Genomic DNA, 27654 nt, shown 5'->3' with positions numbered 1-27654 from the left:
ATGTGCCCAACCAGATGGAAAACTGGTGCTCTGGAGAGCACGCAAACCACACTGAAACAGGGAGCTTGGGAGCACGTGTGAGAACCGGGGCAGCTGGCAGTGCTAGAAGCACAGAGGAGAGAGACGTGCCAGCCCTGGAAGCGAGAGCTGGGAGAGTGGCTGTGGGGCACACAACATGGGATGCTGTGGGGTTTTTAGCAACACTGATGAAAACAGAGTTAAAGTGGCCAGGAGAGCTCAGTGGAGAGTAGACTGTGAGCTCTCTTCTGAGACAGAGGCTAGGATATGGCCACTGCCGCTCTGACTCTCAGAAGAAGCACAGAAAACTGCCAGGGAAAGCCACCAGAAAACAAAAGCCCCGAAATACTGGTTCATATTGTGCCCAACCCCAGCCCCTATCGCAGGGGACAGGGCAACTCTACCCAAACAGGGTTGCCTGAGTATCAGTGTGGTAGGCCCCTCCCCCAGACAGCAGGCTGAAAAATCAACAAGCCCACATCCCTAAGATCCCTATAAAACAAGTGCACACTGCCTGGGTCCTGGTCAATAATTTGGGCTCTGGGCATCCCCCACAACCTCTCCTCATCAGAATGAGGAGGAGGAGAGACCTTCAGCAAAGAAAGGACATAGAGACTGTGGTGGATGGATATGGATATAACCATATCAGAGTAACAATGGTCAAGATGATGTGTAGGCTTGAAAAAAATATTAATGGAAATATTAACGAGAATATAGAATCTCTAAAGGCAGAAATGACAGTGAATCTGGCAGAAATAAAAAATGCTATGAATCAAATACAGTCAAAACTAGATGCTCTGATGGCCAGTGTAAATGAGGCAGAAGAACGAATTAGTGAATTGGAGGATGGGATGGTAGAAAAGAAAGTTAAAACAGAAACTTGCCTCAAAAAATCCAATCACAAGAATGTAGATTATGGGAGAGTACTGACTCAATGTCAGAATCATTGGCATCCCTGAGGGGGTGGAGAAAGAGAGAGGTCTAGAAGAGATACATGAACAAATTGTAGCTGAGAACTTCCCTAATCTGGCAAAGGAAAAAAGCATTTGTGTCCAAGAGGCAGAGAGGACCCCTCCCAAGATTAATTAGAACAGACCTACACCACATCACATCATAATGCAATTCACAAATATTAGATCCAAGGAAAGCAGTCTTGAAAGTGCCCAGAGGGAACACATTCCTTACGTACAGAGGGAAGAATAACAGAATAATGTCAGACCTGCCTACAGAGAGCTGGCAGGCCAGTAAGCATTGGCACAGTATTTACAAAGCTCTAACTGAGAAGAACATGCAATCAAGGATCTTTTGTCCAGCAAGGCTGTCATTCACAATGGATGGAGAGATAAGGAACTTCCAAGACTGGCAGAAACTGAAGGAATTTGTGACCACCAAGCCCTACATGAGATATTAAGGGGGGTTCTATAAAAGTAAAAAGGCCCCAAGAGAGATACAGAACAGAAATTTACAATCTATGGAAACAAAGACTTCACAGGAAACATGACATCATTAAAAACATATCTCTCAATAATACTCTCAACGTGAATGGCCTAAATGCTCCCGTAAAATGCTGCAGGGTTGCAGATTACATAAAAAGACATGACCCATCCATTTGCTGTCTACAAAAGACTCAGCTTGAATGGAAATATACATCCAGACTGAAAGTGAAGGGATGGAAAACCATTTTCATGCCAATGGACCTCAAAAGAAAGCTGGGGTAGCAATTCTCATATCAGACAGATTAGATTTTAAACTAAAGACTGTAGTTAGAGATACAGAAGGGCACTATATTATTCTTAAAGGATGTATCCAACAAGTGGATATGACAATTATAAATATCTATGCCCCCAACAGGGGAGCAGCTAGACACACAAGCCAACTCTTAACCAGAATAAAGAGACATACAGATAATAATACGTCAATAGTAGGGGACCTTGACACTCCACTCTCAGCAATACACAAATCACCTAAGCAGAAAATCAACAAAGAAACAAGAGCTTTGAATGACATACTGGACCAGATGGACCTCATAGATATATACAGAACACTACACCCCAGAACAACAGAATACTCATTCTTTTCGAATACACATGAACTTTCTCCAGAATAGACCATACACTGGATCACAAAACAGGTCTCAACTGATACCAAAAGACTGAGATTATTCCTTGCATATTCTCAGACCACAATGCTTTGAAACTTGAACTCAATCGCAATGAAAAATTTGGAAGAAACTCAAACACTTGGAGACTAAGAACCATCCTTCTCAAGAATGATTGGAAAAACCAGGAGATTAAAAACCAGTTTAAAGAATTTATGGAGACCAAGGAGAATGAAAACACAATGGGACACTGCAAAGGCCATCCTAAGGGGAAAATACATAGCCATCCAAGCCTCACTCAAAAGAATAGAAAAATCTAAAATGAAGTTTCTGTATTCTCACCTCAAGAAGCTGGAGCTGTAACAGAAGAACAAGCCTAATCCATGCACAAGAAGGCAGGTGATCAAGATTAGAGCAGAGATCAATGAATTAGAAACCAGTAGCACAGTAGAGGAGACCACCAGGCCTAGAAACGAATTCTTTGAAAGAATAAATAAGATCGATAAGCCACTGGCAAGACTTATTCAAAAGAATAGAGAAAGGACACAAATTAACAAAATTATGAATGAAAACAGAGAGGTCACAACCAACACCAGTGAAATAGGAAGGATCATTAGAAAATTTTATCAACAGCTCTATGCCAATAAATTAAACAACCTGAAAGAAATGGGTGCCTTCCTGGAAACCTATAAACTACCAAGACTGAAACAGGAAGAAATTGTTTATTTAAACAGCCCAATTAATTATGAAGAGATTGAAGCAGTGATCAAAAACCTCCCCAAAAACAAGAGTCCACAGCCTGACGGATTCCCTGGGGAATTCTACAAAACATTCAAAGAAGATATAATAACTGTTCTCCTGAAGCTGTTTCAAAAAATAGAAACAGAAGGACAACTGCCAAACTGATTCTATGAGGCCAGTATTACCTTGATCCCCAAACCAGAAATCGACCCCATCAAAAAAGAGAACTACAGATTGATATCCCTGATGAATATGGATGCCAAAATTCTCAACAACATCCTAGCAAATAGGATCCAACTGTGCATTAAAAGGATTACCCATCATGACCAAGTGATATTCATCCCTGGGATGCAAGGGTGGTTCAACATTCACAAATAGATCAGTGTGATAGATCATATCAACAAGAAAAGAGTCAAGAACCATATGATCCTCTCAATTGATGCAGAAAAAGCATTTGAAAAAATATAGCATCCTTTCCTGATTAAAACCCTTCAGAGTGTAGGGATAGATGGGATATTACTCAATTTCATAAAAATCATCTATGAAAAGCCTACATTGAATATCGTTCTCAATGGGGAAAAGCTGAGAACATTTCTCTTAATATCAGGAACAAGGATGGCCATTCTCGCCATTATTATTCAACATGGTCCTAAAAGTCCTTGCAACAGCAGACAGCAAAAAGAGATAAAAGGTATCCAAATCAGCAAAGAAGTGAAACACTCTCCCTTCGTAGATGACATGATACTCTCTATGGAAAACCCAAAAGAATCCACCCCCAAACTACTAGAAGTTATATAGCAATTCAGTAATGTGGCAGGATACAAAATCAATGTTCAGAAATCAGTTGCATTTCTATACACAAACAGTGAGACTGAAGAAAGAGAAATTAGGGAATCCATTCCACTTGCAATAGCACCAAAAATCATACGTTATCTCCGATGTAACTTAACCAGAGACATAAATGATCCATATTCTAGAAACTACAAATAACTCTTGAAAGACGTTGAAGAAGACACAAAAAAGATGGAAAAATAATCCATGCTCATGGTTCGGAAGAATAAACATAGTTAAAATGTCTATTCTCCCCAGAGCAATCTACACTTTCCATGCCATCCCAATCAAAATTCCAATGACATTTTTCAAAGAACTGGAACAAACAGCCCTTAAATTTGTGTGGAACCAGAATAGGCCCCAAGTCCCCAAGGAATTGTGGAAAAGGTCAAACGAAGCTGGGGGCATCACGTTGCTTGATTTTCAAGCTATACTACAAATCTGTGATCACCAAGACAGCATGGTACTGGCACAAAAACAGACACATAGACCAATGGAACAGAATAGAGAACCCAGAAATGGACCCTCAGCTCTTTGGGCAACTAATCTTTGACAAAGCAGGAGAAAACATCCAGTGGAAAAAGACAGCCTCTTCAATAAATGGTGCTGGGAAAATTGGACAGCTACATGCAAAAGAATGAAACTTGACCACTCTCTCACACCATACACAAAGATCAACTCCAAATGGATGAAAGACCTCGATGTGAGACAGGAATCCATCAAAATCCTAGAGGAGAACATAGGCTGCAACCTCTTTGACATCAGCCACAGCAACTTTTTTCATGACACATCCCCAAAGGCAAGAGAAAAAAAAAGAAAAAATGAACTTGTGGGACTTCATCAAGATAAAAATCTTCTGCACAGCCAAGGAGACAGTCAAAAAATACAAGAGGCAGCCCATGGAATGCGAGAAGATATTTGCAAATGACACTACAGATAAAAGACTGGTATCCAAGATCTACAAAGAACTCAAACTCAATACACGAGAAACAAATAAACCAAAAAATGTGCAGAAGATATGAACAGAAAGTTTTCTGATGAAGACATACAAATGGCTAACAGACACATGAAATATGTTCAAAATTGTTAGCCATCAGGGAAATTCAAATAAAAACCACACTGAGATACCACTTTACGCCAGTTAGAATGGCAAAATTTTACAAGGCAAGAAAAAAACATTTGCTGGAGATGATGTGGAGAAAGGGTATCCCTCCTACATTGTTGGTGGGAATGCAAGTTGGTACAGCCACTCTGGAAAAACATTGTGGCGGTCCCTTAAAAAGTTAAAAATTGAGCTACCCTATGATCCAGCAATTGCAGTACTGGGTATTTACCCCAAAGATACAGACATAGTGAAGAGAACGGCCATTTGCACCCCAATGTTCATAGCAGCACTGTCCACAATAGCTAAATTGTGGAAGGAGCCGAGATGCCCTTCCACAGATGACTGGATTAAGAAGTGTGGTCCACAGATACAATTGAATATTACTCAGCTATCAAAAATAACGATTTCTCAACATTTGCTGCAACATGGACGACACTGGAGGAGATAATGCTAAGTGAAATAAGTCAAGCAGAGAAAGACATTTACCACATGGTTTCACTCATTTAAGGAATATAAGAAGTAGGAAGACCCGTAGGAGAATAAAGGGATAAAGAAAGGGGGGTAATCAGAAGGGGGAATGCAGCAGGAGAGACTATGGACTCTGAGAAACAAACTGAGGGCTTCAGAGCAGGGGGAATGTTATAGGCTGTTTATGGGTAGTATGGAGGGCACGTATTGCATGGTGCACTGGGTGTTATATGCAACTAATGAATCATGGAACTTTATATCAAAAGTAGGGATGTACTGTATGGTGGCTAACATAATATAATAAGAAATATTATTATTAAAAAATGAACTAAAAGCTATAAGCCTGATGAAAAAGCAAGCAAGAAAGCAGGCCTGGTCCTATTTCCACTATAACTCAAGCTGATGCTTTGGTGCACTTATGTTCATTAGACTTGGAGCATGCTGGAGTACTGTGTTGGTCCTCTGAAGTAGGGGTCCACTGAGCTGGCTCACAGTCAGACCTGCTTTAGTTAAGATGCCCCTGCCTGTGGTCAAGGGTGGGGTTTGGTGTAAGCAGCTCCTGTCCCTACTGAGGGTCCTGTATTGCCCACTGAAGTCTCACATGCTGGTGGGCGGGGGTGAGGGGTGGAAGATGGTGTCACCCCACCCTCTCATCCAGGGAAAGAGAACTCACACCCACTAGTGTTAAGGAAGCCCACAGAGAAGAGTGAACAATCCCCCCTTCTGTGCCCCAGCCTTCCATGAGATACCTGCCCTCAACCTGTCTGTGTCCAGGCCTAAGGCATGCCCCTCACCACAGTTTGTGTTTTATCTCTGGTGCACAGCTGGGATTCAAATCTCCAGATCTTAAAAGACCCTGCAAGGCAAAGACCTGCTCCCCTCTCCCAGAGGAGAGCCTGTTAGTGCTGCATCCAGTGCCATTCTGTCCCAGAAAAGCTGTAGCAGTGCTGCACAGGTACCTGGAGTCTATGGCAAAGCACAGCAAAATGCTGCAACCAGGTTATCTACCCTCTGGGTGTCCCTGCTTTTGAATGGCCACTCAGTGGTGCCCTCCATGTCACTTGTCCTTGGAGAGGCAATATACCCTCTTCCAAATATACTGCAGGAAGGGGATTGTTCTCTCCCAGTGCAACCCAGGAGATCCCCACACCATTCTCTCCACTGTCTGCTTCCAGGCATCTGCCCTCTCTCTTCCCAGGAGTATCACTGCCCTTCAGGTGTGACCCTGGGAAATGGTATGGACTTCTAAAACCTCACAATTTGAGCTTCATTGTTTACAAAATAATTGCCATATTCAGTTCATCTCTATTCCCCGGAAAATGGTCTTGGGGGACAGTTTTTCTTACGTGAACCTAATACACTGCTCTATCTCTCCCCCCCTCCTCCTCTCCCTGTCTTCTCTCTGCAAATATGGTTCCCTCTTCTCTGTGGCCCGGTAGATTTCTCTCCCCCAATTCACATCTCCAAACCTCTCACCTGCCATGTTCTCTTCTTCTAATTGTGCAGATTGTTTTCTTGATCCTCAGATCAATTTCCTCATTGTTCAAAATGATTTGATGTTGATTTAGCTGTGTTCAAGGGATAAGGCAAGCCCAGGGCCCCCTACTACTCTGCCATCTTAACTCCTCTCTAGCTAGAATGATATATAGTATGTAGCCTTTTCAGATTGGTTCCTTTCACTTAGTAGAGTGTATTTAAGTTTCCTCCATGTCTTATCATGACTTAATAGATCAGTTATTTTCAATGTTGAATAATATTTCATTGTTCAAATGTACCACACAGTATTTGTCCACTCACCAAATATCTTGGGTGCTTCCAAGTTTTGATAATTATAAATATTTGTTTACAGTAATAAACATCCATACACAGGTTTTTGTATGGACATAAGTTTTCATATCATTTGGATAAACACCAAGAAGTGAGATTGCTGGGTTGTATGGTAAGAGTATGTTTAGTATTGTACACATTTATTTTTTAATGATATTTGCACTGGATACAGAATACCAGGAAGAAGGTATTTTTCCTGAATCTTAAAGATTATTTCCCCCTCTCTTCTGGTCCACCTTGTTTCTAAATATCAGTGGTCATTAGAATCATTGTTTCCTTGAATTTGCTGTGCCATTTTTCTATGCTTTCAAGATTTTCTTTTTTCTTTAGCTACTTGACTATGATGTCTCAGACATAGTTTTCATTGTATCTATCTACATTATTTCTTCAAGCAATTATTTTTTTTCCTATCTATCTTTCCTCTCATTCTGGAATGCCAATTACAAGTTTGTTAGATATTTTGTCATTGTCTTACAGTTTCCAGAGGCTCTGATTATTTTTTCCATCGGCTTTTTTTTTCCATTTAAGGCTGCATTAATTCCATTTACTAATTTTCAAATTTATAGGCTCTTTCCTCTGTCAATATTATCCATCTAAATTCATCTACTAATTATTATTTATTTTATTTTAATTACAGTATAGTTAACATACAGTGTTATATTAGTTTCAGTTGTCCAATATAGTGATTCAACAGATCCATACATCAGCCATCATTCATAACCACAAGTGCACTTTTTAATCCCTATTACCTATTTCACCGCACCCCCACCACTGACTTCCCCTCTGGTAACCATCAGTTTGTTCTCTATAGTTAAGAGTCTGTCTCTTGGTTTGCCTCTCTTTCCTCCTTTGCTAATTTGTTTTGTTTCTTAAATTCCACATATTAATGAAATCATATGGTATTTGTCTTCCTCTGACTGACTTACTTCACTTACCATTACACTCTCTAGCTCCTCCATGTCATTGCAAATGGTATGATTTCATTCTTCTGTATGTCTGAAGAACATTCCACTCACTTATCAATGGACATTTGGGCTGCTTCCATAATTTGGCTACTGTAAATAATGCTGCTATAAACATTGGGGTGCATATATCCCTTTGAATTAGTCTTTGGATAAATACCCAGTAGTGTGAATGCTGGATCTGAGAGTAGTTCTAATTTTAACTTTTGGAGGAACCTCCATACTGTATTCCACAGTGGCCATACAACCTTGCATTCCCAACAACACTGCAAGAGGGTTCCTCTTTCTCAGGGCACCTGGGTGGCTTAGTTGGATAAGCATCAAACTCTTGGTTTCAACTCAGGTCATGATCTCATGGGTTATGAAATTGAGCCCCACATTGGTCTCTGTGCTCAGTGGGGAGTCTGCTTGAAGATTCTCTCCCTCTTCCCCTCCCCTCACTCTCATGTACTATCTCTCTCTCCCTCTCTCTTTCTAAAATAGATAAATAAATAAATAAATAAATAAATAAATGTTTAAAAAAGGAGGCTTCATCTTTCTCCAAGTCCTCATCAACACATGTTGTAGCTTGCTTTTGATTCTGGCCATTCTGACAAGTGTCAGTTTTGTTTTGCATTTCCCTGATGGTTAGTCGTGTTGAACATCTTTTCATGTGTCTGATGGCCATCTAGAAGTCTTCTTTGGAGAAATATCTGTTCATGTCTTTTGGGATATGTTCCTTCTAAGCCTATTTGTTATGGGTTTTTATCATGAGTGGATGTTGTACTTTGTCAAATGCTTTTTCTGCACCTATTGAAATTATCATATGGTTTTTATCCTTTCTCTTATTGATGAGATATATCACATTGATTGATTCATGGATATTAAACCACCTTGAATCCCAGGAATAAATGCCACTTGATCCTGGTGAATGATTTTTTAAATGTGTTGTTGGATTCAGTTTGGTAGTATGCTGTTGAAGATTTTTTGCATGTTTGCTCATCAGAGATATTTGCCTATAGTTCTCTTTTTTGGTGGTGTCTTTATGTGTTGTTGGTATTAGGTTGATACGATCCTCACAGAATGAATTTAGGTTTTCCTTTCTCTTCTATTTTTTGAAACAGTTTGAACAGAATAGGTACTAACACTTCTTTAAATGTATGGTAGGGAAAATATAAAACATATTTTGTAGAATTTGCCTCTAATACCATTCAGTCCTGGACTTTTGTTTCTTGGTAGTTTTCTGACTTCGGATTCAATATCCTTACTGGTAGTTGCTCTGTTCAAATTTTCTATTTCTTCCTCCTTCAAATTTGGTAGGTTATATGTTTCTAGGAATTTATCTGTAGCTTCCAGGCTGTCTAAGTTGTTGGAATAAAATTTTTCATAAGATTTTTTTACAATTTCTCTGGTGTGAGTTGTTATTTTTCCTCTTTCATTTGTGATTTTATTTGAGTCCTCTCTCACTCTCTCTCTCTTTCTTTTGATTATTCTGGTTAGAGGTTTCTCAATTTTGTTGATATTTTCAATGAACCACCTCCTGGTTTCATTAATCTGTTCTATCGGGGTTTTGTTTGTTTTTTTGTTTCTTTAGTGTATATATCATTTATTTATGCTCTAGTCTTTATTATTTCCTTCCTTCTGCTTGTTTTTTGGTTTTGCTTACTATTTTTCTTTAGGTGTGAAGTTAGGTTGTTTGCTTGAGATATGTCATGCTTGTTAAGGTAAGCCTGTTTTCATACAAACTTCCCTCTTAGAACTGCTTCTGCTGCACTCAAAGTTTTTCAGTCATTGTGTTTTCCTTTTGTTTGTCTCCATGTATTTTTTATTTCTTCATGATTTCTTGGTTGACCCATTCATTGTTTAGTAGCATGTTATTTAACCTCCATGCATTTGTAGTATTTTCAAATGTTTTCTTGTGGTTGATTTCTAGTTTCATAGAGTTGTCGTCAGACAAAATGCATGGCATGTCTTCAATCTTTTTGAATTTTGGGAAGCTTGTTTCGAGGCCTGATATGTGATCTATTCTGGAGAATGTTTCATGTGCACTTGAAGAAAACATGTATTCTGCCATTTAGGATGGAATATTTTGAATAAATCTGTGAAATCCATCTAATCCAGTGTGTCATTCAAAGCTACTGTTTCCTTGTTGATGTTCTGTTTGAATGATCTGTTGATCAATGTAAGTGGAGTCTTCTACTATTAACATATTACTATCAATTAGTTTCTTTACGTCTGTTATTTGCTGTTTTATGTATTTGGGTGCTCCCATGTTGGGTGCATAAATATTTACAATTGTTAGATCTTGTTGGATTGTCCCCTTTATGATTATATAGTGTACTTCTTTGTCTCTTGTTACAGTCTGTTTTAAAGTCCAATTTGTCTGATATAAGTATTGCTACTCCATCTTTCTTTCAACATCCATTGGCATAACAAATATTTCTCCATCCTCTCACTTTCAAACTGCAGGTGACTTTAGGCCTGCAGTGAGTCTCTTATAGACAGTATATAGATGTGTTTTTTTTTTCTCCTTTGTTACCCTATGGCTTTTCATTTCATCATTTAGCCCATTTATATTTGAAGTAATTATTGATAGATACATATTTATTGTCATTTTGTTACTTGTTTTTGTAGTTTTTCCTCGATCCTTTTTTTTCTCTTTCTGTCTTTTATAGTGTGGTAGCCTATACTGATATAATTGGATTCCTTACCCTTTATTCTCTGCATATCTATTACTGTTTTTTGATTTGTGGTTACCATTTGGTTTATGTATAACATCTTCAGCATATAGCAGCTTATATTAAGCTGATGGTGACTTAGTTTTGAACACATTCTTTACTCCTCTACCCTCCACATTTCAGGTATTTGGTATCATATTTTACATCATTTTATTTTGTGCTTTTCTTGACTGGTTTTTATAAGTACACTTAATTATTTTTTTTTGCTTTTGTGCTACCTATTTTTTTTTACTCTTACTTATTTTTGTTTGTTTTCCACTCACAGAGTCCCCCCCCCCAACATTTCTTGTCAGGGTGATTTACTTGTCATGAATTTTTTTAACTCTTGTGTTCTGTAAGACTCTTTATCTCTCCTTCTTACTCTGAATTATAGCCTTGCTGGAATAAGTATTCTTGGACATGGATTTTTAACTTCCAGCACTATGAATATATCATGCCACTTTCTTCTGGTCTGCAAAATTTCTGTTGAAAAATCAGCTGATAGCATCATGGGGTTTCCCTTTGTATGTAACTGTCTTCTTTTTTCTTGCAACCTTTAAAATTCTTCCTTTATCACTATCTCTTGTCATTTTAATTACTGTGTGTCTTGGTGTGGACATCCTGGGGTGAATTTGTTTGGGGATTTGTGTGCCTCCTGAATCTGGATCTCTGTTTCCGTCCCCAGATTTGGGAAAATTTCAGCCATTATTTCTTTAAATGCGTTTTCTGCCTCCCTTTGTCTTCTTCTGGGAAATATATAATGTGAATGTTATTACACTTGTTAGAGTCATTGAGTTCTCAAAGTTTATTCTCACTATGCAGTATGTTTGTCTCTTATCTGTTCAGCTTGATTGCTTTCCATTACTCTATTCTCCAGGTCACTGATAACATTCCTCTACTTCCTATAGCCCACTATTTATTCAATCTATTGTATTTTTAATTTCATTTATTGAGTTAATCTCTGATATGTTATTTTTTTATCTCTTTGTCAAGGGTCTCACTGACATCCTCCCCCTTTTCTGAAGTCCAGTGAATATCTTTATGATCATTTAAATTCTATATCAGGCATATTACTTATTTCTGTTTTAGTTAGATCTCCTGCTGTAATTTTGTCCTGTTCTTTTATTTGGGATATATTCCTATGTCTCCTCATTTTTTTCTACCTATCTGTGTCTGTTTCTATATACTAGAACCTGGCACTTCAGGGTAGTCTCCTATGTGTGTTGCTTGTACCCTGCTATTGTGTTTGAGTCACTTTTTCTTTCAGTCTAGATGTTGTCACTGACTCTCTGCCTATTGTGGGCTGTGCTTGTTTTCTGTGGTGTCAGTGAGACTCAGGCAGGCTGGCTTTGAGGGGACATGGACACAGGAGGGACACAGGGGAGGGGGCTATGGTGTTAGCAAAATTTTCTATGAGCCCTAGTTCTAGGCTGGATCCTGTAAGTGCACAATAGTGGTGGCAACAAGGTCATGAGGCACAGAAGTGCTGGCAGAGGGTAGGGGTGCCTGGTATCTCTGTATGTGATGGCCTGGCAGGTCACAAGCATGGCTTTAGCAAAAGTGCTGAGCTGCTAGCCTAGGCCAGATCCTGCAAGTGTGGTGTCCACCAAAGACATAGCACAGTGGTGGCTAGGGGCATGATATGCTTTAATGGCAGTAGTGGCCAGGAGTGCAGTACATGGAGATGGTGTTGGCCTCGGGCATGCAGCAGCTACATGATGGGTGTGGTGTCTGCGTGCAGGGTAGCTGCATCTGGAGACAGTGGTGGTGGTCCAGAATGCAGGGTGTCTGTGTGTGGGGCAGCTGGGTGTGGTGCACATGGAGTTAGCAAAATTTGTGTTGAGCTGCTAGTTCTAGGCTGGATCCTCTGAAGCTTGGTGGCCACTAGAGGTGAGACTTGTGGCAGTGGCAGCAACTGGTGGTGTGGTGTGTAGCATCCAGTGGTACTTGTCAGCTGGGATGGTCGCATGTGGCTTTAACAAAATTTGTGTTGAGCCCAGGGCCAAGGCCTACCGACTTGGAGTGGGCAGGTGTTCACAAGAACTCAGCTGGGGGACACTGCTAGCAAGTTAGGTAGCAAGTGCAGCACCACCTCCCACAGGTATCTCTGTGTTTATGCTGGGGGCGGCGGAAGAGGAAAATGTTGCTTGTCAGATCATTTGTTCCCAGAAAAGTCCCCCAACATGCTCCAAAATCCATTTAAGAAGATATAGCTCCTGTTCATCCCATGCTTTGTGCAAACTGTGGCTTCTATGTTGCCTCTCCATGGGCTGTTTTCTCTTTAAGGGCAGGGTCCCAGCTATCACTAGTCCTGCTAGCTTGATCAGTGCTGAGGCAGCTGACTTTTAATGCTCCAGGCTCCAAGTCCTGTTGGTTATACAAAATCATGGATTTCAGCTGCTCTGGTTTTGAAGGCAGATGTTATGGGGATTCATCTTAACTGTGTGGGCTCCCTGGTGCTTTCCCCTCTCTGTTCTTGCAGCTCCCTCCCTCCTGTGACCAGCTCCAGACCACAGTTTTTGCCCTTCCTAAACTCCCAAATGTGGCTTCTTCTCTAAATTTAGTTGTAGAGTTTGTTCTGCTCGTCTTCAGATCACTCTCCAGTTCATTTACTCTGATGTGAGTGACATCAAGTTATAAATATGGCTCAGGGTGAACTTGGGGTTCTCCTATTCCACCATCTTCCCCAAAACTCCCCATCTAGTAATTTATATTTTATTTTTATACTTCTAAAATTTTCCTTTTCTTTTCCTTTCTAATGATTACCTCTGTTATTCATTTCTTTAATTCCAGTATAATTAACATACAGTGTTATATTCATTTCATTTCAGGTATAAAATATAATGATTGAGGGGCGCCTGGGTGGTGCAGTTGTTAAGCGTCTGCCTTGGGCTCAGGGCGTGATCCCAGCGTTCTGGGATCGAGCCCCGCATCAGGCTCCTCCACTGGGAGCCTGCTTCTTCCTCTCCCACTCCCCCTGCTTGTGTTCTCTCTTGTGCTGGCTGTCTGTCTCTGTCAAATAAATAAATACAATCTTAAAAAATATATAATGATTGAATAATTGTATACATTAGTCAGTGCTCACCATGATAAAAGTACTCTTACTCACCTTCATCTGTTTCACCTATACCCCCCCGTTTCCCCTCTAGCAACCACCAGTTTGTTCTTTATATTTAAGTGTCTGACTTTGTTTACCTCTTTTTTCTTTGTTCTTTTGTTTCTAAAATGCCACATGACTGCAATCATATAGTATTTGCCTTTCTCTGATTGGCTTATTTCACTTGGCATTATATCTCCTAGATCCATCTGTGTCATTGCAAAAGGCAAAATTTCATTCCTTTATGCCTGAGTAGCATTCCATTATATATATATATATATATATATATTCTTTATAATACATATATAGATATATTGATTATTTTATATTAATATTGTAATTCTATTTTTAATTTCCTGAAGAACCTTCATATTATTTTCCATAGTGGTGGCACAAACTTGCATTCCCACCAACAATGTACAAGGGTTCCTTTTTCTCCACATCCTAAACAACACTTCTTTCTTTTTTTTTTTTTTAACTATTCTGACAAGTGTCAGGTGGTATCTCATTGTGGTTTTGATTTGCATTTCCCTGATGATTACTGACATTAAGCATCTTTTCATATGTCTGTTGGCCATCTCTATATCTTCTTTAGAAAAATGTCTATCCATGCCCTCTGCCCTTTTTTAATTGCATTATTAGGTTTTTGAGTGTTGAGTTGTATATATTCTTTATATATTTTGGATATTAACTCCTTATCAAATGTATCATTTTAAATATATTTTCCCATTAAGTAAGTTATTTTTATGTTTTATTTGTGGGTTTTTCCACTGAGCAAAAGCTTTTTATTTTGGTTAGTTCCAATAGTTTAATTTTGCTTTTGTTTCCTGTGCCAAGGAGATACAAAAAATTGTAGAAAAATGTTTCTATGACTGATGTCAAAGTGATTACTGTCCAAGTTTTCTTCATGGGTTTTTTTTTATTTCCAGTCTTATATTTAGTTCTTTAATCAATTTTGATTTTATTTTTGTATGTGGTGTAAGAAAGTGATCCCATTCCATTCTTTTACATGTAGCCATTCCGTTTTCCCAGCACCGTTTGTTGAAGACACTTTCTTTTTCCCACTGTATATTCTCACTCATTTGTTGTAGATTAGTTGACTGTAAATGTGTGGGTGTATTTCAGGGCTCTCTGTTCTGGTCCATTGATCTATGTGTCTATTTTTTGTGCCACTGCAATACTGTTTTGATTAACAAAGGTTTGTAATATATGTTAAAATCTGGTATTGTGATTCCTCCACCTTTGTTTTTATTTCTCAAGATTGATTGGGCTATTTTGGGTCTTATTGTGGTTACATACAAATTTTAAGATTATTTGTTCTACTTCTGTGAAAAATGCTCTTGATATTTTAGTAGGGATTGCATTAAATCTGTTGATTGCTTTAAGTAGTATGGACATTTAAAAAAATATTGGTTCTTTGAATCTATGAGCATGCAATATCTTTCCATTTGTGTCATCTTCAATTTCTTTAATCAATGTTTTATGTTTTTCAGACTACTGGTCCTTCACCTTCTTGGTTAAGTTTTTTATTCTTTTTAGTGCAATTGTAAATGAGATTGTTTACTTAATTTCTCTTTCTGCTACTTCATTATTAGTGTATAGAAATTCAACAGATTTCCGTATATTAATTTGTATCCTGTGAATTTATTGAATTCATTTATCAGTTCTAGTAGTTTTTTGGTGGAGTCTTTATGGTTTTCTGTAAAAAGTGTCATGTCATCAACAAATAGTGAAAGTTTTGCTTCTTACCAATTTGGATGCCTTCTATTTCTTTTTATTTCCTGATTGCTGTGACTAGGACTTAAGTAATATGTTTAATAGAATTGGTGAGAGTGGACATTGTTCTTATTCCTGAATCATAGAGAAAATGCTATCAGCTTTTCACCATTAAGTATGATGTTAGCTGAATATATGGTCTTTGTTATGTTGAGGTATGGTCCCCCTAAACTTACTTTGTTGAATGTTTTTATCATGAATGAATGTTGTACTTTGTTAAATGCTTTTTCTGCATCTATTGAAGTGATCATATGGTTTTCATGTTTTCTTTTGTTAATGCAATGTTTCATGTTGATTTAATTGTGAATATTGGACCATGCTTGGTCCCTCAAATAAATGCTGCTTGATTGTGATGAATTTTTTAATGTATTGTTGGATTTGGTTTGTTAATATTTTATTGAAGATTTTTGTATCTATGCTCATCAGAGATATTGGACTATAGTTTTCTTTTTTTATTGTCTTTATTTGGTTTTGGTATCAGGGTAATACCTGTCTCATAGAATGTATTTGGAATTTTTTTCCTGTTTTTAAAACTTATTAGAATAGATTAAGAAAAAAAGTACTAACTCTTCTTTAAATGTTTGGTAGAGTTCACCTGTGAGGCTATCAGGTCCTTGACTTTTGTTGGTTTGTATTGGTTTTGGTTTTTTGGGTTTTTTTCCAGTTTTCTCAGTTTTTTTTCTAATATTTATTTCTATTTTTAAATTTAAATTTGATAAATTAACATGTAATGTATTATTAGTTTCAGAGGTAGAGTTCAGTGATTCATCAGTCTGATATAATACCCAGTGCTCAATACATCACATACCTCCTTAATGTCCATCACCCAGTTACCCCATCCCCCCACTCCCCTCCCCCTTCATCAACCCTCAGTTTGTTTCCTATGATTAAGAGTTTCTTATGGTTTGTATCCCTCTCTGATTTTGCCTTGTTGGAGTTTTTGGATTATTGATTCAATTTCATTGTTAGTAATTGGTCTCTTCAAATTTTCTATTTCTTCCTGATTTTGTTTTAAGAGGTTATGTTTCTATATTTGAGAGGTTATATTTCTTCTAGGCTGTTCAATTTTTGGCATGAGGTTTTTCATAATATTCTCTCATTGTCCTTTGCATTTATGTGATGTTGTTTGTTATTTCTCCTTTCATTTCTGAATTTATTTATTTGAATATTTGGTCTCTCTCTCTCTTACTCTCTCTCGTGGTCCCTTTCTCTCTTTTTGATAAGTCTGTCTAAAGTTTTATGAATTGTGTTGATCTCTCATAAGAACTAGCTCTTGGTTTATTGATCTGTTTTATTGACTTTTGTCTCTATTTCATTTTTTTCTACTCTAATATTTATTATTTCCTTCTTTCTACCAGCTTTGAGCTTTGTTTATTCTTCTTCATCTAGATCTTTTAGGTGTAAAATTAAGTTTTTATTTGAGTGGGTTTTTGTTTGTTTGTTTTTGCTTCTTGGAGTAGGTCTTTATTGCTATAATCTTCCCTGTTAGGATAGATTTTGCTGCATCCAAAAGATTTTTGACCACTGTGTTTTCATTTCCATTTATCTCCATGTGTTTTTTTTTACTTCCTCTTTGATTTCTTGGTTAACCCATTCATTTGTTAGTAGCATGTTATTTAGCTCCCGGGATTTGAATTCTTTTAAGAAATTTTCTTGTGATTGAGTTCTGGTTTCATACCATTGTGGCTGAAAAGATGTATGATACGATTTCAATTTTTTTCCTAAGATTTCAATTTTTTGAATTTGTTTTGACTTATTATGTGGCCTAACATGATCTATTCTAGAGAATGTTCCAGGTGCACTTGAAAAGAATGTGCATTCCACTGTTTTTGGATGGAATGCTCTGTATATATTTTAAATCCATCTGGCCTAATGTGTCATTCAATCCCAATGTTTCTTTGTTGATTTTATGTCTAGATGATCTATCCAGTGATGTAAGTGGGGTGTTAAAATCCCTTGTATTATTTTTTCATCAATTTCTTCCTTTATATCTCTTAATAGTTGTTTTATGTATTTTAAGGTTCTAATATTAAGTGCATATTTACAATTATTTTATCTTCTTGTTGGATTTTTCCTTTTATGATTATGTAGTGTCCTTCTTTGTTTCCTGTTACAGTCTGTGTTTTAACATCTATTTTGTCTGATATAAGTATTGCTACCACAACTTTCTTTTTGCTTCCACTTGAATGATAAATGTTTTTCCATCCTTTCACTTTCAGTCTTCATGTGTCTGAAATGAGTCTCTCATAGACAGTATATCAATGGGTCTTGCTTTTTAAAATCCATTGCATCACCCTATATGTTTTGATTGGAGCATTTAGTCCATTTACATTCAAAATTATTGATAAGTATATACCTATTGCCATTTTGTTACTTGCTTTATGATTGCTTTTACAGTTCTCTGTTCATTTTTTCCCTGTGGATTGATAGTTTTCTAAGTGATATGCTTGGATTCCTTTTTTCTTTATTTTTTGTGTATCTATTATAGCTTTCTGATTTGTGGTTACCATTATGTTTATATATAACATGTTATATTTATAACAGTCTATATCTGCATGATGATCACTTAAATTTGAACCAATACTAAAAGCAATAAATATTTACTCCCTCCTCCTTTAAAGTATATGATATCACACTGTACATCCTTTTATTTCATAAGTCTGATTGTTATAGAGACAATTTATTTAACTGCTTTTGTTCTTTTACCATTATACTGGTTTTATAAGTGATTAATCTACTACTTTTATTATGCTCGTGTGTACTTTTGATTTTTTTTTCTTTTCCTAATTTTGTTTTTCCTGACTATGACCTTCTCTTTCCACTCAAATAATTCCCTTTAACATTTCTTGTAGAGCTGGTTTAGTGCTGATAAATTTAACTTTTATTTGTTTAGGAAAATATTTCTCTCTCTTTCTTTTCTGTGTGTAGCCTTGTTGGATAGATATTCTTGGCTGTTTTTTTTTTTCTTCCCAGCACTTTGAGTATATCATGCTACTTTCTTCTGGCCTGCTAAGTTTCTATTGAAAAATAAGCTGTTAGTCTTCTGAGATTCCCCTTATATATCATTGTTTTCTTTTCTTTCACTGATTTTAAAATTTCCTCTTTGTCACCAGTTTTTGCCATTTAAATTTTTATGTGTTTTGATGTATACCTTTTTTCGTTCATTTTTTGGGGGCTCTCTGTGACTTATGGATCTGTATGTCTGCTTCCTTCCCCAGATTAGGGATGTTTTTATTTCTTCGGATAAGTTTTCTGTTCCCTTCTCTTTCTCTTTTGGGATCCCTATAATGCAAACGTTCTTACACTTCATGATGTCCCTGAGTTCACTTAAAGTAGTCTCTCTTTTTTAAGATTTGTTGTTGTTGTTGTTGTTCAGCTTGATTGCTTTCCATTACTCTTTCTTCCCAGTTTGTAGATTGATTTTGCTCCCTGTTGTATACTGTTTATTCTCTTTGGTGTATTTTTAATTTCAGTTGAACTCCTCCACCCTTTTTTCAAATCTAGTATCTTTGTGAACATTCTTTGGATTCTCTATCAAGCATATTGCTTATATTTTTTCCAGTTACATCTTTTGCTGTGATTTTGTCCTATTCTTTCATTTGGGACATATTCTTCTGTCTCATTTTGTCTGACTCTCTATGTTTGTTTCTTTGTATTAGGAATGTCAGCTATGCCTCCTGATCTTGAATGTAGTGACCTTATGAAGAGAAGGTTTTGTAGTACCTTGTAGTGCTATCTCTCTCTTCATTAGCTCCTGGTACTGTGGGGGTGCCTCCTTCATTTATTGCATGTGCCCTACTGTTGTGGTTGAGGTGTGTTTGCATTCAGTCCAGTTGGCTGTAATGGCCCTCTTAGCCCGTTTTGGGCAAGTTTCATCTCTGTGCTGTTAAGGGGCCAGTTTGGGGCTGCCTTGGTTTTATAGTATGGTCAAACCAGATGTCTTCCTTCAGTGCATTTGCTGGAACTGTGGTCACACCAAACTGCAGGGCGCTCTCCCTGCCTTGTCCCCTAAGAGCCTTTCATTTGTGTGCAGGGCCTGCAGTCAGACAAAATGTCTGCCCCCCAATCTGCTGGGTTTGCAGTGATCCCAACAATAGAACTCTCTCTTTGTGCTGCCTCCTGTGAGGTGGGTGGTGGGTGGGGCTGGTAGTCAGATTAGATATCTCCTCCTAGCTCACTGCTGGGGCTGCAGTGGAACTGGTGTGTGTGGTTATCTTTCTCTTTCTCTAGAACAAGAGTCACTTTATGGTGGTATTGGCCACTGTCAGGGCTTTTTGCAGAATGAAATGTGATAGGAGCCACCTTGGATGTAATCTTATCCAGTGGGGTGGGTTGGATGGGGCAGTCTGCAAAAGAACATGGGGGCAGGGCATGCAGTAATAACAAGCTAGGTGGTGAGTGTTCATGCTGATTCCTGCAGGTGTCCAGGTATCTAGGCTGGGTAGGGGGAGCGAAAGTGTGCCAGCCTGCTCTTTTTTTCTGGGGAAGTTTCCTAAAAGTCTCTGCCCCTCAAGCATATCTTATGAGATTAGTAAATTAATCTTCATGTATAACCCAGGAATTTTTCCAACTGCTGTTTTTATGCTGTTTTTTTTTTTTTTGCCAGTGTTGTTTGCTATGCTGTCTCTTTAAGGGTAAGGACCCAATTTTCTATTGCCCTCTAACTCTACCAAAGCTGAACCCAGTGATTTTTAAATTTACTAGTGTTAAGCCCTACTAATTGGAAAAACTTGCATAGTTAAACCCCTCCAGTATTCAAAGCCAAATACTGTGGATACTCACCTTCCCAGTGCAGGTCCCTCTTTTCTGGGGTGCCTACGGTGAAGTTTGCTCCTCTCCACACCTTTTTTTTTTCCTCGTGGTGCCCCTCCCATATATGGTTATTTGTGAGTTAGTTTGGTTCCATTTCAAGACACTACATTTCCTGCCATTTTTAATATATCCCCCTCTCTATGATTAACTGTGGAGAGTCTTTTTCTTCCAGTCTTCAGTTTGCTTTCTGGGTTACTTACATTAATGTGGCTTTTAATCTAGGCATATCCATGGGAGGAAGTGAACTTAGGATTCACCTATTGCACTGTCTTCCCAGGTTCCCCCTCTATTATCCACTTTTTACTTTTATAATATTTCAATCTCCAGAAAGGCAGTCTCCAAAAGTATCAACCATCTTTATAGTTCTTTTTGGAACAGGCTTCCCTGGATGCCACTATTAACTTGCCATTTATTCTCCTCATTATGCCTAGTTTACTTCTTACATATAAATGTTTTCACCTAGCCTTTATTATTTCAGGAACCTATCATTGACATTGCTATCATCGAGCTCCATTCTATAACAGTATCTCCTACCAGCAGCCATGACCTATGGAGGATATCTAAAAGACAGTCAACACAGATTTATTATTTTGAAAAATAAAGCCCTCCCAGAGAACATAGTTGGTTGGTAGACTTTTATCATCCGTGTATAGTATACATACTCTGGCAGACCTACTTTTCTAAAACTTTTGATCCATTCTACTGTGTTATATGGGAATTCATTTATTTCTTCATTATCTAGGATGGCCCATTACATTGCCTAAGCTTCAAGAGCCATATTTTTTTTTCCAAGAGCCATCTTAGAAGTGCATTAGCAACACCTTCCAGTGTTACTGTCATGTTATTACGACTGATATTAACAGATCCACTGCTTCCTTGTTCAAATTATGTTGTCATTTGACTACAGTTATTTGTCTTAGTGGCCAGAAACAATACTGTAGATAAAGCCTGAAGGAGGACACGTGATGTAATGAGCACTGTATTATATGAGACTGATGAATCACTGACCTCTACCTTTGAAACGAATAACACATAATATGTTGATTAATAGAATTTAAATAAAAATTCATTCATTCATTCATTAATAAAAAGGCCTGAAGGGACCTTTAAATGCAGAAGCCCCTGCATTATCTTATAGGAAGAAAGGTATCAGACTTTAACAGGGAACAGTGGACTACCTTTGAAGAATCATATGTTTTAGTGCAATATGGTGATTCAAGATTTTTAAGTATAATTTTTGGATGTCTCCATCTTATATTTCAGGGTCTCACTGCTTCCCAAATAGAGCCCTGACCTTAACATAGCAGCCTTGCAAAGGCTAAGAATTAAAACATATCTGGAACCTCACTACCTTTATAATTAAATTTGGAAACTGAGTCTCACTTATTTTTGCCCTCTGGATGTGAGAGATAAGAGTCTCTTTAGAAACTGTCAAAGAGGTTCTCACTTTTGCACTTTGCATTATATTGTTGATTAATTACCTTTCATTGTCTTTCTCCAATGTAATGATGTTATTCAGCAGGCACCATCAAATTCCATTGTCCTTGTAATTACCACTTTTCCCAAACTTCTCAGAATCCTGAGATACAGCACCCACCAGTGTAGCCATTGTATTCCTTCTCATTAGTATATCTGATTCCAGTCCATCACTGGTGAGATTTTTTTTTCTTTTAAAATTGCACTTCTAGGACATGATGGATACTATCTGTGGGGTCATTGCTTCCTGGCCAGTGAATTATTAAGATTCAAAATTCCACTTTAGATTCTGATTCCTCAAATTACTTCAGAGGCAAACCCTTTTATGTTATGTTTTCTGGATATGGGCATTAAGACTGATATTGGCATTCAGAGAGTATGTTGTTGAGTGCAATTGGCATGAATACATAGGAGGGAGTAAGCATAGCAAAACTGAGCCGTCATAAATTAAACTGTGGTTTATTTGCATAACAAGCTTCAGCTAATCCCATGGGGGTAACTGACCTGGGATGGGCCTTCACAGTTCATGCAATTTGGATCAAGGGGCTAGGACAATATCTCCTTCATTGACCAGTCATTGGATGTAGGCTGCTCCTGGGGAGGAAGCACAACCTTAGGCAATTCAGCTTCCATTAGCTGAGAAGAATATCTAGGAATATCCCTGGCTGTGAGTCATCAGCAGGCAACACTCCTGGCAACTGGGGGATAAATACATTGGTTCTGAATGGTGGGAACTAGGCAGTACAACATAGCATTTACTACTATATCACAAATAATCACAACACCTATCTGCTATGGTTTCTGTTTATGTTCTTTTCTCTTCCAATTGAAATCCTTCTATTTCTGCTTACAAATGCATTTTCAGACTGTTCATTGACATTGTATAAAATAAAAATTATACTGATTTTTATTTGAATATTGATTATATTGATTTTTTAAATTCCACAACCTTGCTGATATTTTTTGTTTGTTTGTTGATTCCTTAGGATTTTCTGTATGTAGGACTATGTTATCTGTAAATGCATATAGTTTTACATCTGCCCTTCCAATTTGGAGGCCTCTTAGTTTATTTTCTTGACTAATAGCCTAGTAAGAATGTTAAGTATAATATTGAATAAGAGTAGTGAGAATGAACATCTCATTATGTTCCTGATATAGGGGGAAAGCATTCAGTCCATCACTATTATGTATAATGCTAGCCATAGATTTTTTTCATAGATATCCTTTATGAATTGAGGAAGTTAAATTCTATTACTTACTTTTGAGTGTTTCTATTATGAAGGATGTTGGATTTGGGCAAATGCTTTTTCTCTACTGAGAAGATTATATGGTTTCTATCTTTTATTAATATGATATATTATATTGATTGATTTCCTGATTTGAACCAACCATGAATGGCTGGAATAAATTCCACTTGGTCATGGTATATTATTCTATTTATACATTACTGTATTCAGGATAGCCACATGCAAAAGAATGAAGTTGTACCTTTACCTCACACCATATACCAAATTAAATAAGTATGGATTAAGACTTAAATGTATGATTTGAAACTGTAAACCTCATAGAAGAAAAAATAGGGGTAACTCTTCACAAACTCAGATTTGGTAATAGATTCTTAGATATGACACAAATAACACTGGCAACAAAAAATAAAATAGATAAATTGTAGTTTATCAACAATACAAATGCCTGTGGGACGCCTGGGTGGCTCAGTCAGTTAAGCATCTGCCTTCAGCTCAGGTCATGATCTTGGTGTCCTGGGATTAAGCTCCACGTCAGGCTCGCTGCTCAGTGGGGAGTCTGCTTCTCTCTCTCCCTCTGCCCCTTCCCCCCCATTCCTGCTCTCCTCTCAAAGAAGAATAAAAATCTTTAAAAAAATACAAATGTTTGTGATTCAAAAGACACTGTCAAGAAGGTGAAAAGACACAGAACGAGAGAAATATTTGAATATCATATATCTGATAAGGTAGTTTTATCTAGCATATATAAAGAACTGTCAACTCAACAATAAAAAGAGAAACTTAATTTTCTATTTATTTTTATTAAGTTCAATTAGCTGACATATAATACATCACTAGTTTTTGATGTAGTGTTCAATGATTCATTAGTTGAATATAACACCCAGTGCTTATTACCACACATGCCCTCCTTAATACCCATCACCCAGTTACCCCATCCAACAGCCCCCCACCCTTCTGCAACCCTCACTTTGTTTTCTGAAATCCAGAGTCTCTCATGATTTGTCTCCCTCTCTGATTTCTTTCCATTCGGTTTTCCCTCCCTTCCCCTGTGGTCATCCATGCTACTCCTTATGTTCCAAATATGGGTGAAACCATATGATAATTGTCTTTCTCTTCTTGACTTATTTCGTTTAACATAATCCCCTCCAGTTCCACCCATGCTGATGGACATGGTAGGTATTCATCCTTTCTGATGGTTGTGTAATATTCCATCGTATATATGAACCACATCTTCTTTATCCATTCATCTGTTGAAAGGCATCTCAGCTCCTTCCACAGTCTGGCTATTGTGGACATTGCTACTATAAACATTGGGGTGCAGGTGCCCCTTCTTTTCACTACATCTGTATCTTTGGAGTAAATACCTAGTAGTGCAATTGCTGGGTTGTAGGATAGATCTATTTTTAATGTATTGAGAAAACTCCATACTGTTTTCCAAAGTAGCTGCACCAGTTTGCATTCCCAACAACAGTGTAGGAGGGTTTCCCTTTCTCCACATCCTCACCAACAATTGTTGTTTCCTGTTTTGTTAATTTTTGCTATTCTAACTGGTGTAAGGTGGTATCTCATTATGGTTTTGATTTGTATTTCCCTGATGGCTAGTGATGTTGAACATGTTTTCATGTGTCTGCTAGCCATTTGTATATCTTCTTTGAAGAAGTGTGTGTTCATATCTTCTGCCCATTTCATGACTGGATTATTTGTTTTTTGTGTGTTGAGTTTGAGAAGTTATTTATAAATCTTGGTTGCCTCTTAGTTTTGTTGACTGCTTCCTTTGCTGTGCAAAAATTTTTATCTTGATGAAGTCCTAAAAGTTCATTTTTGCTTTTGTTTCCCTTGCTTTTAGAGACATGTCTTGAAAGAAGTCACTGTGGTCAATGTTGAAGAGGTCATTGCCTATGTTCTCCTCTAGGATTTTGATGGATTCCTGTCTCACGCTGAGGTTTTTTATCCATTTTGAGTTTATAAACTTACTCTAAAAAGGACTGAACAACTGAATAGATATTTCTCCAAAGCAATAAACCAATGGCCAATAAACATATGAAAAAACACTTGACATCATTAGCTATCAAGGAAATAGAAATCAAAATCACAAATAAGTGAAACCATATGATAATTATCTTTCTCTGCTTGACTTAGTTCACTTAGCATAATCTCCTCCAGTTCCATCCATGTTGATGCAAACAATGAATCATGGAGCACTACATCAAAAATTAATGAGGTACTGTATCGTAACTAACATAATAATAATTTTAAAAAAAGAAATCAAAATCTAAATGAGATGCCATATCATAATATAATGCCTAGAATAAAAAAGTCAGATACTAATTAGTGTTGGTGAGCATGTGGAAAAGTAGGAACTCTCCTACGCTGCTAGTTTGAATGTAAAATGCATCAGACACTTCGGAAAACAGACTGAGAGTTCCTGAAATGATTAAACATGGTATTATCATATTTCTCAGCTTTTACATTTTTAGATATATAACCAAAGGAAATGAAAACCTAAGTCTTTCCAAAGAACATATTCAAGATTGTTTCTAGCAGTATATTTCTTAATAGTCAAAGATGGGAAAAATCCATATGCCTGTTAACTGATGAATGGATAAACACAATGTGCTATCTCTAAGCAATGTATGAACCTCAAAAACAATATATAAAGAAAATGAAATTGGTCACAAAAGTTAACATATTTTATGCTTCCATTCATAAGAAATATGCAAAAGTGGTAAATCCATAAAGACAAAAAATATATTAGTGGCTGCTTAAGGCTTGGGGGGAATTGGTCTGAAAATGTGCTGGTTAGAGGGTATGGGATTCTGTTTGAGCTAATGAAAATAATATAAATTGATATCTATGATGTTTGTACCTATCATTGAATATACTAAGAATCATTGTATTATATACTTTAAATTGGTAAATTGTATGGTATGCAAAATTTGTCTCAATAAAGTTGTTTAAAAATAACTGTAAGAAGGGGGAAAGACAAATGTTCTGAGTGGTGCTGGAACTGAGTTGCAGGAATCCCCACTCAGACCCAGACCTGTATCAGGTGCTTAGCTTTTCCCCTTAAAAAGGGAAGGGTATTTTCATCATTCCATAAATATCAGCTGAACAGAGCAGAAAAAAACAGTTCTCTGGGACAGGGACGTAGCTTGGTACCTTCACTTGGTACTTGGTCTCGGCTTCAAGTTCACAGGTTTATTAAAGCTGTTCATAGGTATGGTTTGCCTTCCTCTGCTTATGTCTTACCAAGAAGGAAGTGCACATGGCTCAGAAACCATACTCTTTAAAGTCTCTGATGTTCTCTGAGGACATCCACAGGTGCTTGTTGTCTTACAAAGTGATCAAGTTTCCTTTATTTTGTTGAAGTTTGAAAGAGCACACTGTAGAAGTGTTTAACACATATGTAGTAGATATTCCAGCTATAATTTTTGACAATGGACCAGGACTCTGCAAAGCAGCCATGTCTAGAGAGATTGGACCCATAATGTCATCAGTTTTGTCATGGGGTATCCAAAATTAAACATGCTTTTGTCAGGAGCCAATTAGAAAAAGTATTTTGTAGGTAAGAAATCCCATATAAGTATGAAGGCTTGCATTTGCACTTCCCCCATGAGTATGGACTGGTAATAGGATATGGTGACATGGAGAAACTCTGAAAGTATCTTTTTAAGTGGGAGCTGAAAGTAAAACCCTGTCACTGGGCTGTGCTCATAACTAAACCCTTCTTGGACCCAAGAGAGATTTGACAGAAAATAGCAGAAGTGATGTGCCTGCCTTCTACCTGTCTAACCATGCAGTGGTAGCACTCTATACAGTTCTACCTCTGTCATGGGACTAATGGGGATGGGGTTACTTGCACTGTCCCTATCTTTGAGGGTTATTCCCTACATAATGCTCTCATCAAGCTCTATATGACAAGGAAAGACGTCACATAGCATATCACCTGGTTCCTTCTCACTGGTGTGAGCACCTTCCTTTGTATATTTCACAAGGTCTTACTGAGTGATATCAAAGAGAAACTTTGTTATATGGCCTTGGAGCCAGAAAAGAACTATGTAAGAGGCCAGATGAGATCATGCAATACAAACTGTCAACTGAGAGAATATAAACAGCCAATTGAGAATGCCATCTACACTGAGAACCAGCTGTACCAGGTGCCTGAGATTCTTTTTGCACCTGACCAGCTGGGTATCCACAATCTGGGACTCTCAAAAATAGTCTCCAGCAGCATTATGAAGGGTGGCGCTAAAATTCAGAAGAATCTTTTTGTGAAAATTGTGCTGTCTAGGGGCATTACTTGCTTTTCTGGGCTTGAGGAAAGTCTTATGAAAGAACTGGAACAGCTGGCTTCCAAAGGGGCCCCCCATCAATGTCACAGCTTCTTTTGATAGGTGTTAATCTGTGTGGATTGGTGCACCCATTGAGATGTCTCTGAAGAATTGTAAACAGATGGGGATTATCTTTGAAAGTCTCAAGGAGTTTGGGAGATTTATCATTTAG

The 27654-nt window shown here is 37.6% G+C and overlaps 1 pseudogene; it reads left to right on the top strand.

Moving 5' to 3' along the window:
• LOC100472886 lies at positions 1 to 27654 on the top strand (annotated as a pseudogene).

This window comes from Ailuropoda melanoleuca, chromosome X (assembly GCF_002007445.2).
Source record: "Ailuropoda melanoleuca isolate Jingjing chromosome X, ASM200744v2, whole genome shotgun sequence".
In the NCBI taxonomy this organism is placed as follows: Eukaryota; Metazoa; Chordata; class Mammalia; order Carnivora; family Ursidae; genus Ailuropoda; species Ailuropoda melanoleuca.
The sequence above is the reverse complement of the archived record's forward strand: the minus strand, read 5'-3'. Positions and strand labels throughout refer to the sequence as shown.